Below are 14552 nucleotides of genomic sequence, written 5' to 3'. Positions count from 1 at the left end.
TAGGCTATGTGCCTCCATATAATTAGAAAGATAGCCCAAGTACTACAAATTGAGTGTGGGCAAGGGAACAGAATCCCCCCCGACACCCTCAAATACCGACTCCAAGGCAACATTTTTTTACTAGGAGAAAAACAGAGTCATCATGGTTTTTAAAAAAAAGACACATATTTTATTAGCAATCAGTTAAGACAAGTGTTATAATCAAAAAACAAAAGGAAATTAATAAAAAGCAAGTGAAAAGCAAGGTGGACAATGAAATATCCACATAAGCCCAAACAGACCTGCCTCAATATTAGATGCTTAATCAAAAATAGACACAACTCTTATGACTGGAAAAAAGGGATTTTTCCATAAGAGTAGAAAGACGCTGCACCTAAGATTTTCAACCAATACCGTGAAAATTGCATAAATAATAAGCCAATAATTTATCTCAATGGAATATCAAAATTGAAGAGCTGTCGTTAAACTAAACACCTAGTGGCGCACTATAGTATACTTAAAAAAGAGAACAAGCATCAAAGACAGACCCATCAATTAAGGTGCAGCGTGCATGTTAAAATAAACTATAGAGTTGGACAGATAGAGGAGCATCTCCACATATTCCCTCCCTTCCCCCAATCTCCCACTCCTACAAAATGAAAGGAGGGGAGAGTGACCTCTTAGGCATATTCACATGAAGTGCCAGAAAGGGCATGTCACTCAAATTGGCAGTGGGGGAGATGTGTTCTTACCAGGGGTGGTGGTGGGCAGTCAGTGGGCTTTAGGACAAACCACGTGCGTCCCCGACGCGCGTTTCGCGTCGACTACGGCCGCTTTCTCAAGGGGCGGTGAAGATAATGGGAAGCAGGCACCCTTTTTGAATCATTAGTGCCGGTCACGTGAGCGATCACGTGACCGGTCACATGTGTGATGGGGGCGTGCACTGGTGCCCTAGCGACGCGAAGCTGGCGCATGCGCCCGCCGTAACCCGCGCCAGACCACGCCCCCAGGCCGTCAAGACACCATCGCGCACGCGCGGGCACGCCGCTCAAAGAGCGGAGGTGCCCGACCGTGCGCGGACGTCATACAGACAGCCGGAGGCGCGCCCAACAGCAGGGAGGCCGGCGCATGCGCACCACGTCCCAGGGCTATAGTGCACGCATAGAGGTTACATATACACAGAACCAGGAGAGACAGAGCAGGAATTAAACAGGGAATTTCATATCATGACACCATATCCACGACAATTTGTCCATCAAGCCCTTTTCTTTGTCTTTTTCCATATTTCTGTCATCCCATCCTTAATTTCTATGGAACATCTGCATCACACAATCATTTGGAGTAAATAAAGATTGATCCAATAAGGTGCAAAGAGAGGAGTTATGTTATTATCTGAAAAAAAGCTGAAAAATGTATACAATTAAAAACAAGAATTAAATTAAAACCAACACAAAAACAAAAAAAGGAAAAACGGAAAAAAGAAAAAACAAAATTAACCCCAGACTAGACATATATATCCCTCGGACACAGTGAGGGTAACAAGGAGAGGGTAATTGTATGAATTAAAATTAACCAGAAAAAACCCAACATCACAAGAAGGAGGAAAAAGAGAGGGACTCATTTAGTCCACGGGGCGACAATGTCCCAAGTGTCACTATCCACTTAGCTTCGACCTGCGCCAAAACCTTTTTGACATTGCCGCCCCGTGCACCCAAACGTATCACGTCTATCCCCCGCACTTTGAAACAGAGAGGGTCGCAATTATGGACAGCCCTAAAGTGCCTAGGAATACTTTTGAGTTCGCTAACGTCGGTCGTTGTCCTGGCCGCACCAATGTCGCGCACATGCTCACGCACACGTATTCTCAGTTCCCTAGATGTAAGTCCAATATAGATTAGAGGGCAATCACACATGGCATAATAGATGACATTACTAGTGCCACATGAAATATAGTGTCTTATTTTAAAGAGTCTGTTGCCATCTGAGGACGTAGACGTGTTGCAGCGCGCGACATTGGTGCAGGCAAGACAACGACCGCAGGGAAAAGTTCCAAGGGTCGGTCCACGAGAGCCAAAAAGATTTGGTTGTGTCGGGACATAGTGGCTCAACACTAGAAGGTCTTTAAGATTTTTGGCCCGTCTCGGTGTCATAAGGGGACGATCCCCAAGAATTGGTCCCAGGGAGGGGTCGGTTGCCAAAATGTCCCAATGCTTGGTCATAATCCTCCTCATATTTTCCCACTCATGGTTGTAATCCGAAATATACCGAATTTTTACTTGTCCAGTCTCCGATCCTTTAATAACGTTTGAGTATAGTAAGTTGTTACGTGGGGTCCATCTGGCCCTATCATATCCATGCTTGATACATCTGTTGCTGTACCCTCGTTGTTTAAATCTGAGCCTCAAGTCCACGGCCTGACGCTCAAATCTAAGGTCAGAGGAGCAGATTCGCCTCGCCCTCAGGAATTGCCCGACGGGGACGGCCCTTATAGTGGTGGGATGGTGTGCCGTATCGGCATGTATTAGGGCATTAACTGACGTAGACTTCCTAAAAATGTCGGTCTGGAGGCACCTCCCACCATCAACCTCCAGCTCGACATCCAGGAAGTCAATTTTAGTAGTATGAGATCTATATGTCAGTTTAATGCCCCATGTGTTCTGGTTCAGTTGTGCCATAAATTCATCGAGCACCGTCCCTCGCCAGAAAAACAAAATATCATCAATATAGCGGAGCCAGCATAAAATTTGGTCCGTGGCCCCCGCGCCCTCATCGCCAAAAATATGTCTCTCCCATGCTCCTAGAAAAAGGTTAGCGTACGAGGGCGCGCAGGCCGCCCCCATCGCTGTGCCCCGCCTTTGCAGATATACTGCATCTTTAAACAAAAAATAATTATGGGTCAGGACAAATTGCAAGAGCTCGATGATAAACCCACACAAAGGGCCGCCCAGGTCGGACGCCCCGAGGAAGAGACGGACCGACTCCAGACCAATGGTATGCTCAATGCAGGTGTACAGACTTTCCACATCTGCTGTAACAAGCAATACCCCACTATCCAAAAGGACGCCATCGACCCGCGTAAGGACGTCCGCCGTGTCTCTGATGTACGAGGGCAGGGTCTCAACAATTGGCTTCAAGTAAAAGTCAATAAATCTGCATATGGGTTCACATAGACCACCCAGACCTGACACGATCGGACGTCCCGGCGGGTCGACGGGGTCCTTATGGATCTTGGGTAAAAGGTAAAAGGTCGGTGTTTTTGGAAATCGAACAGTCAGGGCCTCCACCGTTTTCTTATCTACAATCCCACCCTCACAGGCATTGGCCAAAATCACCTGGAGTGCTGCGGAGAAGGAGGTTGTAGGGTTGTAACAGAGTTTGGAGTAAGTATTAGCATCCTTTAGTTGACAGAATGCTTCTTTCTCATATTTCTTGCAGGGCCAAATCACAATATTTCCCCCTTTGTCCGCTGCCTTGATTACAATGTCACTATAGGACTGCAAAGTGCTAATTGCTTTCCGTTGAGATGCTGTAAGGTTATCAAATCTTCTAGAGGTAGACAACCTTCCAAAGTCCTCAGATACGAGCCTAGAAAAAATTTCCACAGCCGGGCACAGGGACAAAGGGGGAAAGCGTGTAGATTTAGGCCTAGAACATGGGGGTAACCCACCTTGTTGGAAAGATCCTTGCTCCTGCAATAGTTCCTCCAAATTTGAAAGTACTTGGGCTATCTTTCTAATTATATTTATTTCTGTGGCTTACACAGTTTATTTCAGGCCCGCTATGGACTTTCGAGCCCGGGACGGAACGTGGCTCTCACAACTTAACGATGCATGCAAGGAGGACAATGATAGTAATGCAGGAGGGGGGGTTCTGTATGAATGAACATACTAATAAATTTAATGTCCTATAGTGACATTGTAATCAAGGCAGCGGACAAAGGGGGAAATATTGTGATTTGGCCCTGCAAGAAATATGAGAAAGAAGCATTCCGTCAACTAAAGGATGCTAATACTTACTCCAAACTCTGTTACAACCCTACAACCTCCTTCTCCGCAGCACTCCAGGTGATTTTGGCCAATGCCTGTGAGGGTGGGATTGTAGATAAGAAAACGGTGGAGGCCCTGACTGTTCGATTTCCAAAAACACCGACCTTTTACCTTTTACCCAAGATCCATAAGGACCCCGTCGACCCGCCGGGACGTCCGATCGTGTCAGGTCTGGGTGGTCTATGTGAACCCATATGCAGATTTATTGACTTTTACTTGAAGCCAATTGTTGAGACCCTGCCCTCGTACATCAGAGACACGGCGGACGTCCTTACGCGGGTCGATGGCGTCCTTTTGGATAGTGGGGTATTGCTTGTTACAGCAGATGTGGAAAGTCTGTACACCTGCATTGAGCATACCATTGGTCTGGAGTCGGTCCGTCTCTTCCTCGGGGCGTCCGACCTGGGCGGCCCTTTGTGTGGGTTTATCATCGAGCTCTTGCAATTTGTCCTGACCCATAATTATTTTTTGTTTAAAGATGCAGTATATCTGCAAAGGCGGGGCACAGCGATGGGGGCGGCCTGCGCGCCCTCGTACGCTAACCTTTTTCTAGGAGCATGGGAGAGACATATTTTTGGCGATGAGGGCGCGGGGGCCACGGACCAAATTTTATGCTGGCTCCGCTATATTGATGATATTTTGTTTTTCTGGCGAGGGACGGTGCAACAGCTCGATGAATTTATGGCACAACTGAACCAGAACACATGGGGCATTAAACTGACATATAGATCTCATACTACTAAAATTGACTTCCTGGATGTCAAGCTGGAGGTTGATGGTGGGAGGTGCCTCCAGACCGACATTTTTAGGAAGTCTACGTCAGTTAATGCCCTAATACATGCCGATACGGCACACCATCCCACCACTATAAGGGCCGTCCCCGTCGGGCAATTCCTGAGGGCGAGGCGAATCTGCTCCTCTGACCTTAGATTTGAGCGTCAGGCCGTGGACTTGAGGCTCAGATTTAAACAACGAGGGTACAGCAACAGATGTATCAAGCATGGATATGATAGGGCCAGACGGACCCCACGTAACAACTTACTATACTCAAACGTTATTAAAGGATCGGAGACTGGACAAGTAAAAATTCGGTATATTTCGGATTACAACCATGAGTGGGAAAATATGAGGAGGATTATGACCAAGCATTGAGACATTTTGGCAACCGACCCCTCCCTGGGACCAATTCTTGGGGATCGTCCCCTTATGACACCGAGACGGGCCAAAAATCTTAAAGACCTTCTAGTGTCGAGCCACTATGTCCCGACACAACCAAATCTTTTTGGCTCTCGTGGACCGACCCTTGGAACTTTTCCCTGCGGTCGTTGTCTTGCCTGCACCAATGTCGCGCGCTGCAACACGTTTACGTCCTCAGATGGCAACAGACTCTTTAAAATAAGACACTATATTTCATATGGCACTAGTAATGTCATCTATTATGCCATGTGTGATTGCCCTCTAATCTATATTGGACTTACATCTAGGGAACTGAGAATACGTGTGCGTGAGCATGTGCGCGACATTGGTGCGGCCAGGACAACGACCGACGTTAGCGAACTCAAAAGTATTCCTAGGCACTTTAGGGCTGTCCATAATTGCGACCCTCGCTGTTTCAAAGTGCGGGGGATAGACGTGATACGTTTGGGTGCACGGGGCGGCAATGTCAAAAAGGTTTTGGCACAGGTCGAAGCTAAGTGGATAGTGACACTTGGGACATTGTCGCCCCGTGGACTAAATGAGTCCCTCTCTTTTTCCTCCTTCTTGTGATGTTGGGTTTTTTCTGGTTAATTTTAATTCATACAATTACCCTCTCCTTGTTACCCTCACTGTGTCCGAGGGATATATATGTCTAGTCTGGGGTTAATTTTGTTTTTTCTTTTTTCCGTTTTTCCTTTTTTTGTTTTTGTGTTGGTTTTAATTTAATTCTTGTTTTTAATTGTATACATTTTTCAGCTTTTTTTCAGATAATAACATAACTCCTCTCTTTGCACCTTATTGGATCAATCTTTATTTACTCCAAATGATTGTGTGATGCAGATGTTCCATAGAAATTAAGGATGGGATGACAGAAATATGGAAAAAGACAAAGAAAAGGGCTTGATGGACAAATTGTCATGGATATGGTGTCATGATATGAAATTCCCTGTTTAATTCCTGCTCTGTCTCTCCTGGTTCTGTGTATATGTAACCTCTATGCGTGCACTGTTGCCCTGGGACGTGGTGCGCATGCGCCGGCCTCCCTGCTGTTGGGCGCGCCTCCGGCTGTCTGTATGACGTCCGCGCACGGTCGGGCACCTCCGCTCTTTGAGCGGCGTGCCCGCGCGTGCGCGATGGTGTCTTGACGGCCTGGGGGCGTGGTCTGGCGCGGGTTACGGCGGGCGCATGCGCCAGCTTCGCGTCGCTAGGGCACCAGTGCACGCCCCCATCACACATGTGACCGGTCACGTGATCGCTCACGTGACCGGCACTAATGATTCAAAAAGGGTGCCTGCTTCCCATTATCTTCACCGCCCCTTGAGAAAGCGGCCGTAGTCGCCGCGAAACGCGTGTCGGGGACGCACGTGGTTTGTCCTAAAGCCCACTGACTGCCCACCACCACCCCTGGTAAGAACACATCTCCCCCACTGCCAATTTGAGTGACATGCCCTTTCTGGCACTTCATGTTAATATGCCTAAGAGGTCACTCTCCCCTCCTTTCATTTTGTAGGAGTGGGAGATTGGGGGAAGGGAGGGAATATGTGGAGATGCTCCTCTATCTGTCCAACTCTATAGTTTATTTTAACATGCACGCTGCACCTTAATTGATGGGTCTGTCTTTGATGCTTGTTCTCTTTTTTAAGTATACTATAGTGCGCCACTAGGTGTTTAGTTTAACGACAGCTCTTCAATTTTGATATTCCATTGAGATAAATTATTGGCTTATTATTTATGCAATTTTCACGGTATTGGTTGAAAATCATAGGTGCAGCGGTGTTTCTACTCTTATGGAAAAATCCCTTTTTTCCAGTCATAAGAGTTGTGTCTATTTTTGATTAAGCATCTAATATTGAGGCAGGTCTGTTTGGGCTTATGTGGATATTTCATTGTCCACCTTGCTTTTCACTTGCTTTTTATTAATTTCCTTTTGTTTTTTTATTATAACACTTGTCTTAACTGATTGCTAATAAAATATGTGTCTTTTTTTAAAAAACCATGATGACTCTGTTTTTCTCCTAGTAAAAAAAAAAAAATATGTGCCTCCATATGTAGTTATCCTCCTTAGAAACATTGCTTCCAGTCAAGATACATTTAAGAATATGACATCTAATGCCAAGGCGTTTTTTTTTCGAAAAAAATATTATATCTGTGTGGCTAACTGAAAAGATGGTAACAAATTGCAAGCTTTCGAAACTACTCAAGTTTCTTCATCAGGCATAGTATAACACAAAAACTAAAGAGTCACATATTTATACACAACAATACACAGAAATAATGCTCCTCAGACCTGTGGGGGCATCACAGCCCCGGACCAGACTTTAATCACAGGATAATAAAACTTTCAAACTCCTTATCTGCGAACTATTCCAAGTATTTATATTCCTCCCCCATAGTTCTGCTTTATGTTACTTATCTCATCCATTACATCATTTCCCTGTCTTGCTGTGTATAAATATGTGTCTCTTCAGATTTTGCGTTATTTTGTGTTATACTATGCCTGATGAAGAAACCTGAGTAGTTTTGAAAGCTTGCAATTTGTTACCATCTTTTCAGTTAGCCATTAGAAGGTATCAACCACTGAGGACTCTCAAATCTAAATATTTTTCTATCTACTGGCTAACACGGTACAAAGATATATATTTTCCTATATATCTATATGCACAGAGGCACAATAGTACCATATAAAAGCTTAAAGGCTCAGAATTTGCAATGAACAGTAATTTGGTCTTCCATATGAATCTAAAATATGAGAAATGTCAATGGGGTTCAACCAATGCTAGCTATTAAGTACATGTAGGATTTTTCCACTTTTGCACTCGTGTTTTCCTACCTTTTTTCCAAGAGCCATAATTTTTTTCTGTTAATATATCAAATATTGAGCTTGAATTTTTATGTGGGAAGTTACAGTTTTGAATTATACCATTCACTTAACCATATAACGCACTGTACTTTGTTTTCATTTCACATTGTTCACGATTAAGCTAAATTGATATGGCAATATGATTCTTAAGTTCAATATAAATATGGAGGAGGCTCAGTTGTGTTTCGGTGGTTCTTTGCTGTAGCTGGCACAGGGTGTCTTAGATCGATGCAAAGTACAATGAAATCTCAAGACCATCAAGGCATTCTGTAGTGAAATGTGCTGCCCAGTGTCAATAAGCTTGGTCTGAGTTGCTGATAATGGGTCCTCCAAACAAGATGATGACTCAAAATAACACAGCTAAAAATATCCAAGAATAGCTAAGAGCAAATCATTGGACTGTTCTGAAGTGGGTTATATGAGTCCTAAATTAAATCCTTATGAATATCTATGGAAGGAGCTGAAGCATGTAATCTGGAAAAGGCACCTTCACACCTGAGACAGTTGGAGCAGCTTCCTCTCAAGGTGTGTGCCAAGATACCTCAAGAGTTACAGATATGGTTTGTTTAAAGTGATTGCATCAAAAGGTTTTGCAACAAAATATTACATTAATAGAGCCAACATTTTTGTCAAGACCATTTTTAATATATATATTTTCTTAATTTTCTGTTGAATCCACAAATCAAAAGCAATGTCTGATTTTCATAACTCGATACTCAGTAAATTGAAGTGGAACATTACTTTTGTCAGATTCAAGATATTTTAGTGATAATTGTGAGTTTCTCTTACTTTAACAGTAGGGTACCAACAATTTTGTCTAAGTATATATATATATATACATACAGTACAGACCAAAAGTTTGGACACACCTTCTCATTTAAAGATTTTTCTGTATTTTCATGACTATGAAAATTGTACATTCACACTGAAGGCATCAAAACTATGAATTAACACATGTGGAATTATATACTTAACAAAAAAGTGTGAAACAACTGAAAATATGTCTTATATTCTAGGTTCTTCAAAGTAGCCACCTTTTGCTTTGATGACTGCTTTGCACACTCTTGGCATTCTCTTGATGAGCTTCAAGAGATAGTCACCGGAAATGGTCTTCACTTCACAGGTGTGCCCTGTCAGGTTTAATAAGTGGGATTTCTTGCCTTATAAATGGGGTTGGGAACATCAGTTGTGTTGTGCAGAAGTCTGGTGGATACACAGCTGATAGTCCTACTGAATAGACTGTTAGAATTTCTATTCTGGCAAGAAAAAGGCAGCTAAGTAAAGAAAAACGAGTGGCCATCATTACTTTAAGAAATGAAGGTCAGTCAGTCCAAAAAATTGGGAAAGCTTTGAAAGTGTCCCCAAGTGCAGTTGCAAAAACCATCAAGCACTACAAAGAATCTGGCTCACATGAGGACCGCCCCAGGAAAGGAAGACCAAGAGTCATCTCTGCTTCTGAGGATAAGTTTATCCGAGTCACCAGCCTCAGAAATCGCCGGTTAACAGCAGCTCAGATTAGAGACCAGGCCAATGCCACACAGAGTTCTAGCAGCAGACACATCTCTTCAACAAGTGTTAAGAGGAAACTGTGTGCAGCAGGCCTTCATGGTAACATAGCTGCTAGGAAACCACTGCTAAGGACAGGCAACAAGCAGAAGAGACTTGTTTGGGCTAAAGAACACAAGGAATGGACATTAGACCAGTGGAAATCTGTGCTTTGGTCTGATGAGTCCAAATTTGAGATCTTTGGTTCTGACCACCGTGTCTTTGTGCGACGCAGAAAAGGTGAACGGATGGACTCTACATGCCTGGATCCCACCGTGAAGCATGGAGGAGGAGGTGTGATGGTGTGGGGGTGCTTTGCTGATGACACTGTTGGGGATTTATTCAAAATAGAAGGCATACTGAACCAGCATGGCTACCACAGCATCTTGCAGCGGCATGCTATTCCATCCGGTTTGCGTTTAGTTGGACCACCATTTATTTTTCAACAGGACAATGACCCCAAACACACCTCCAGGCTGTGTACGGGCTGTTTGACCAAGGAAGAGAGTGATGGGGTGCTACGCCAGATGACCTGGCCTCCACAGTCACCAGACCTGAACCCAATCGAGATGGTTTGGGGTGAGCTGGACCGCAGAGTGAAGGCAAAAGGGCCAACAAGTGCTAAGCATCTCTGGGAACTCCTTCAAGATTGTTGGAAGACCATTTCCGGCGACTACCTCTTGAAGCTCATCAAGAGAATGCCAAGAGTGTGCAAAGCAGTCATCAAAGCAAAAGGTGGCTACTTTGAAGAACCTAGAATATAAGACATATTTTCAGTTGTTTCACACTTTTTTGTTAAGTATATAATTCCACATGTGTTAATTCATAGTTTTGATGCCTTCAGTGTGAATGTACAATTTTCATAGTCATGAAAATACAGAAAAATCTTTAAATGAGAAGGTGTGTCCAAACTTTTGGTCTGTACTGTATATATACAGTATTTTTTATATACAAAGGGATTTTGGGGACTATGTATAGGTTGCTGGACTTCAATAAAGGAGGCATTAATTTTTGTGGCTTTAGCTTATGTTGGGAAAACCTGGAAACATGTTCCATTTAAATAAGTTATATGTATGAATCCATATTTAAATCTTTATAAACATTTACATTCATCATAATTTTCATATACAGTCATGGCGATTCCCATCATTCTAATAATAATATATTTGTATCTGGAGGGCATTGTTAATGAGTCAGTTTCCAAGTAAAAACAACTGAGTGAAAAAATAGGACACCCAAGATGACTTAGCGACAAGGTTATGTAAGGCAGCGCTAGTCATCATACTGGAGGATACTCGCTGCACCAGTTCAATTTGTGCACACCAGCAAAGTCTTTTCAGTATTTCAGAATGCATCAGTTTATTATTTTATCATAAACCGCAGTTCACACATATAATGTCCACCAGCCCCAAGTGGCAGACAGGCCCACTTGGCTCCAGGTACAGCCATAAGCAAGGTAATAATATAGCAATGTCCATATCAATGTCCATATAACGCAGTGTACTACCTTTGCCGGGTTTTTAGCTGCTAAAGTCCATTTGGTTTGCCACCACTGTGGCTTTGCGGCTTCCCAGATGGGGTTCTCTAGCCGTCGCTCCCTCTAAGGCTACTGGTATGTCTTTCACACTTGACATCCAGCCTGCGCCTTTCAGGACTCTTCACCAAGCCGGCTTTCCCTGCAAGGCCACTAGCATCCACACACAGGATCCAGGCTCAACCTTTCAGTCTGCCAGGCTTCACTCGGCCTCACCAGGCCTCACACGAAGGGTGTCCCACACACGGGGAACAGGCCTCACACCTATCACCCTGTCTCAAGACTACCAGGGTTTATATATCCTGTAGGACACACACACATACACAGACAGGACCTTAGCTGATGTCACAGTCATGTGTTCAGACCTTCTGTGTGCAAAAGGACCTGTGTGATGTCACAGTCATGTGACCAGTCAGCTAAGGGGGAGGTACCTGGTCGGCCAAACATACCCTGGACCATACAGTAATGCCAAGCACTGCGCTGCATTACATATCCCCCCCCCTCTGTTCAAACTTGTGGGGTTGAACACATAACATACACAAACCACTATAACCCACAGTTCACACCGAGACCATGTACTTGACATTTGCCTTGTCCAGCCCCTGGAACTTTAGTCATCGACATTAGCCCATTCCTTAGGGACCTACCATCTGTCAATGTCACTGACTTTGTCAGGTCACCTTTCCGAGTTGTAACCTTGTCAGGTCTCCCCCGCTCCCAGCGGTCAGTCATACAGCAGTGTGACTCACATGACCTGGTATCTAAGGTCCGGTTAGACTCCGTACTGTCCTGTACTCTATTGGGTCGTTTGTATGGGCCTCTCAAACCTGAGTTACTGGAGGTCTCACTACCTCTAAACCCATGCCCACTACTCTCAGGACATCTTGAAAGGTCCCTAACTCCAGCTATAGCTGTTCTGTTATTTAGAGGGCCCTTTCTCTGTCTGGTCTCACAATTTCTAGACGGCTGCCCTTTTCTGCTGCTCAGATGATGCTGTCTATCCACTCGCAGTCTAGCGAGATTCAACTGTTCTACGTCTCGCAGGTAAATCACTCACTGCTCTATCAGCATGCTCATATATGCAAGACTTTCTTCCGTTCCTACAGCGGAGAATGACACCATGCCGTCTTCGTCGGGTATCCAGTCCTGACGATCACGTGGACTGCTTACTTTTACCACACCAGACTTCTTGACCATCATCTGCATGGCTCGACCATTTCTCCCGACGAGCTTTCTCACCAGAACATGAGGCACCCGGAAGACCTCTTCCCGCAGACTGTGAGCTTTTCTCATAAGCTCCAGTTGTCTAACAGCTTGTTCCGTCTTCAACCGGAGAACCCGCTTCGTGCGAATACATCGCCATTGCATGTCACTTAGGATAGCCACCCCCTTCACTGTGACTTCGGTCGTGGACAGGACCACCAGCTGTTTAGCTTCTGAGGTCAAGTACACCTTACAGGCTCCCACGGCCTTCTTAAACTCCTCATGCACGGACTCACTGGTGCATTCTTCCCTCAAATCCTCGGGTACATCTACGAGGCACTTGTACCGAGACGTTTCGGTCTCACCAGTGGTTTCCAGATGATCAACCTGCTCAGGTTTCAGGGACAACTGACTTCCAGCTTCTTCTCCCTGTATGCTTCCCCTGAGCTGACTCACAGCTACAAATTCATGAATTTCCTTCCTGACTACTTCCATTTCATATTTATCTTCCGTTAACCCTCTCTTAGTTCTCCTCAGGTCCACCTTCTCATGGTATAAGGGAGTGAGTGCAACGTGGTTGCCCTTTTCCTTCTCCAAGGAGGCCTCGTTCACAGAGTAATACTTTGTCAGGCGACTTTTGAGCCCAGAAACTTCTTCCTCTAGCTCCGTCACCCGCCTCTCAGCGGCTCGTCTCTGATGCTCTTCCTGCTTCAACTGTTCCTTTAACAGTAGAGTTCTATAAGACCTCTCTGTCTCCAATGCGCCCGCTCAGCTCTCAACCGCCAGTCTCTCAAGCTTCTCTTGCTTCCAATGGGTTTGTAGCGACTCCTTGAGCTCCTTGATCTCAGCTCCTACATCCACCGAATCATCCGAGCTCACATCACTCGAGGTATCTGCTTCATACCTCCCATCACCAGTGGCCAACTCCTGGCCCTGGTCTGTGGCTTTTCCGATGGACTCCTCCATCTTTTCCCGCTCAGCTTCAATCTTGCTCAGCCTTTCCTTTATGCATTTCTCTGCCCTCTGGAGATTATCACAGAACGTCTGCAGCTCCTTCACCTGAGCTTCCAGACCTAAGGTCTTTCTGCGGAGTTCACTATTTTCACCACGGGTGTCTTGCAGAGTGGTCTCAACCACTTGGCGCTCTTGCTCTGCATCCGCCTTACCCTCCTCTAGTTTTTCTTTAACCTTGAGGAGATCCTCATAATCTCTCTTAATCTGTTGCAGTTCCTCACTGAACTTTTCATGCCTCTTTTCTGCCTCATGGTCGTGACCAGACACTTCAACTTTTATTGCCTCTTTCAGGGTGGATAGCTCCCGGTCTCACTGGTACAGAGAGCCCTCCAGATGCTCCTTCTCCTGCATTAGAGGCTTTACTTGGTCCTGGAATTGCTGCAGCTCCCTCATGAGTTCACCATACTCCTTTTTGGATTCACACAGCTCCTGGTTGAACTGTTTGCGCAGTCGTTCTAGGTTTTGTTCACTCCCAGAAACTTCATCTTGCTGCGCCTCCTTGAGGGCAGACAGCTCTAACTGTTCCAGAGAGAAGCGACCTTTCACCTCGCACAACTCCTCTTCACCCTCTGCTTTGTCAATCTCCAATTGAAAAACCTCCTCCTTGATTTCGCGGCGGTCCTCCTCTATTTCGTAGAACGCTTCCTTCCATAGGTTAACCTCCTTGTCGCTTCCCTCCAGGTCTCGCTGCCAGTTCCTCACAACCTGGTATACTTTCTGCTGTTCAGACTCCAGGTTCAGCTGGTCTGAGGACACCTTCTCCAGGTTTTCCCTCAGTTGCTGCACATCACTCTGATACTGCTGCCTGACAGGCTCCAGCTCTTGGTCAGGACTGGCCGCCTCCTCTTTCAGGGCTGTCAAATCCTTCTGACTCAGTACTGTACCGGAGGTTGCTACTGGCAACGTCACCTCCTCTTCTGCCTCGGAAGGAGGATCCACCCTTGAAACAACGGCACACAGCATTATATTTTTTTTATTTTCTCTTTCAGCAAAGACTACAGGAGCAACCTTTTTGTGGCCTTTGCGCCGTCTACGAGATGGGGACTCTCTCACCCCGTCTAGCCCCTCCTGACTGACCTCTCCTTCTACTTTCGTAGTGTCACCATCAGCTACTGGGTCTGTGTCACTTCCCATGGTGTGGACAAACAGGTCACCTCCCACTTTGACGTCACCC

At 45.3% G+C, this 14552-nt stretch overlaps 1 protein-coding gene across 1 annotated transcript in view; it reads left to right on the top strand.

The window, feature by feature from the left end:
- The window catches only part of STS (steroid sulfatase), an 829793-nt gene that overhangs the window by 37065 nt on the left and 778176 nt on the right, over nt 1-14552 (top strand). The window lies entirely within an intron of this gene.

This window comes from Phyllobates terribilis, unplaced genomic scaffold (genome assembly GCF_046119375.1).
Source record: "Phyllobates terribilis strain yellow unplaced genomic scaffold, ASM4611937v1 Scaffold_2__4_contigs__length_985480577, whole genome shotgun sequence".
Taxonomy (NCBI): Eukaryota; Metazoa; Chordata; class Amphibia; order Anura; family Dendrobatidae; genus Phyllobates; species Phyllobates terribilis.
Note: the sequence above shows the minus strand (reverse complement) of the source record. Positions and strands in the feature narration are given on the sequence as shown.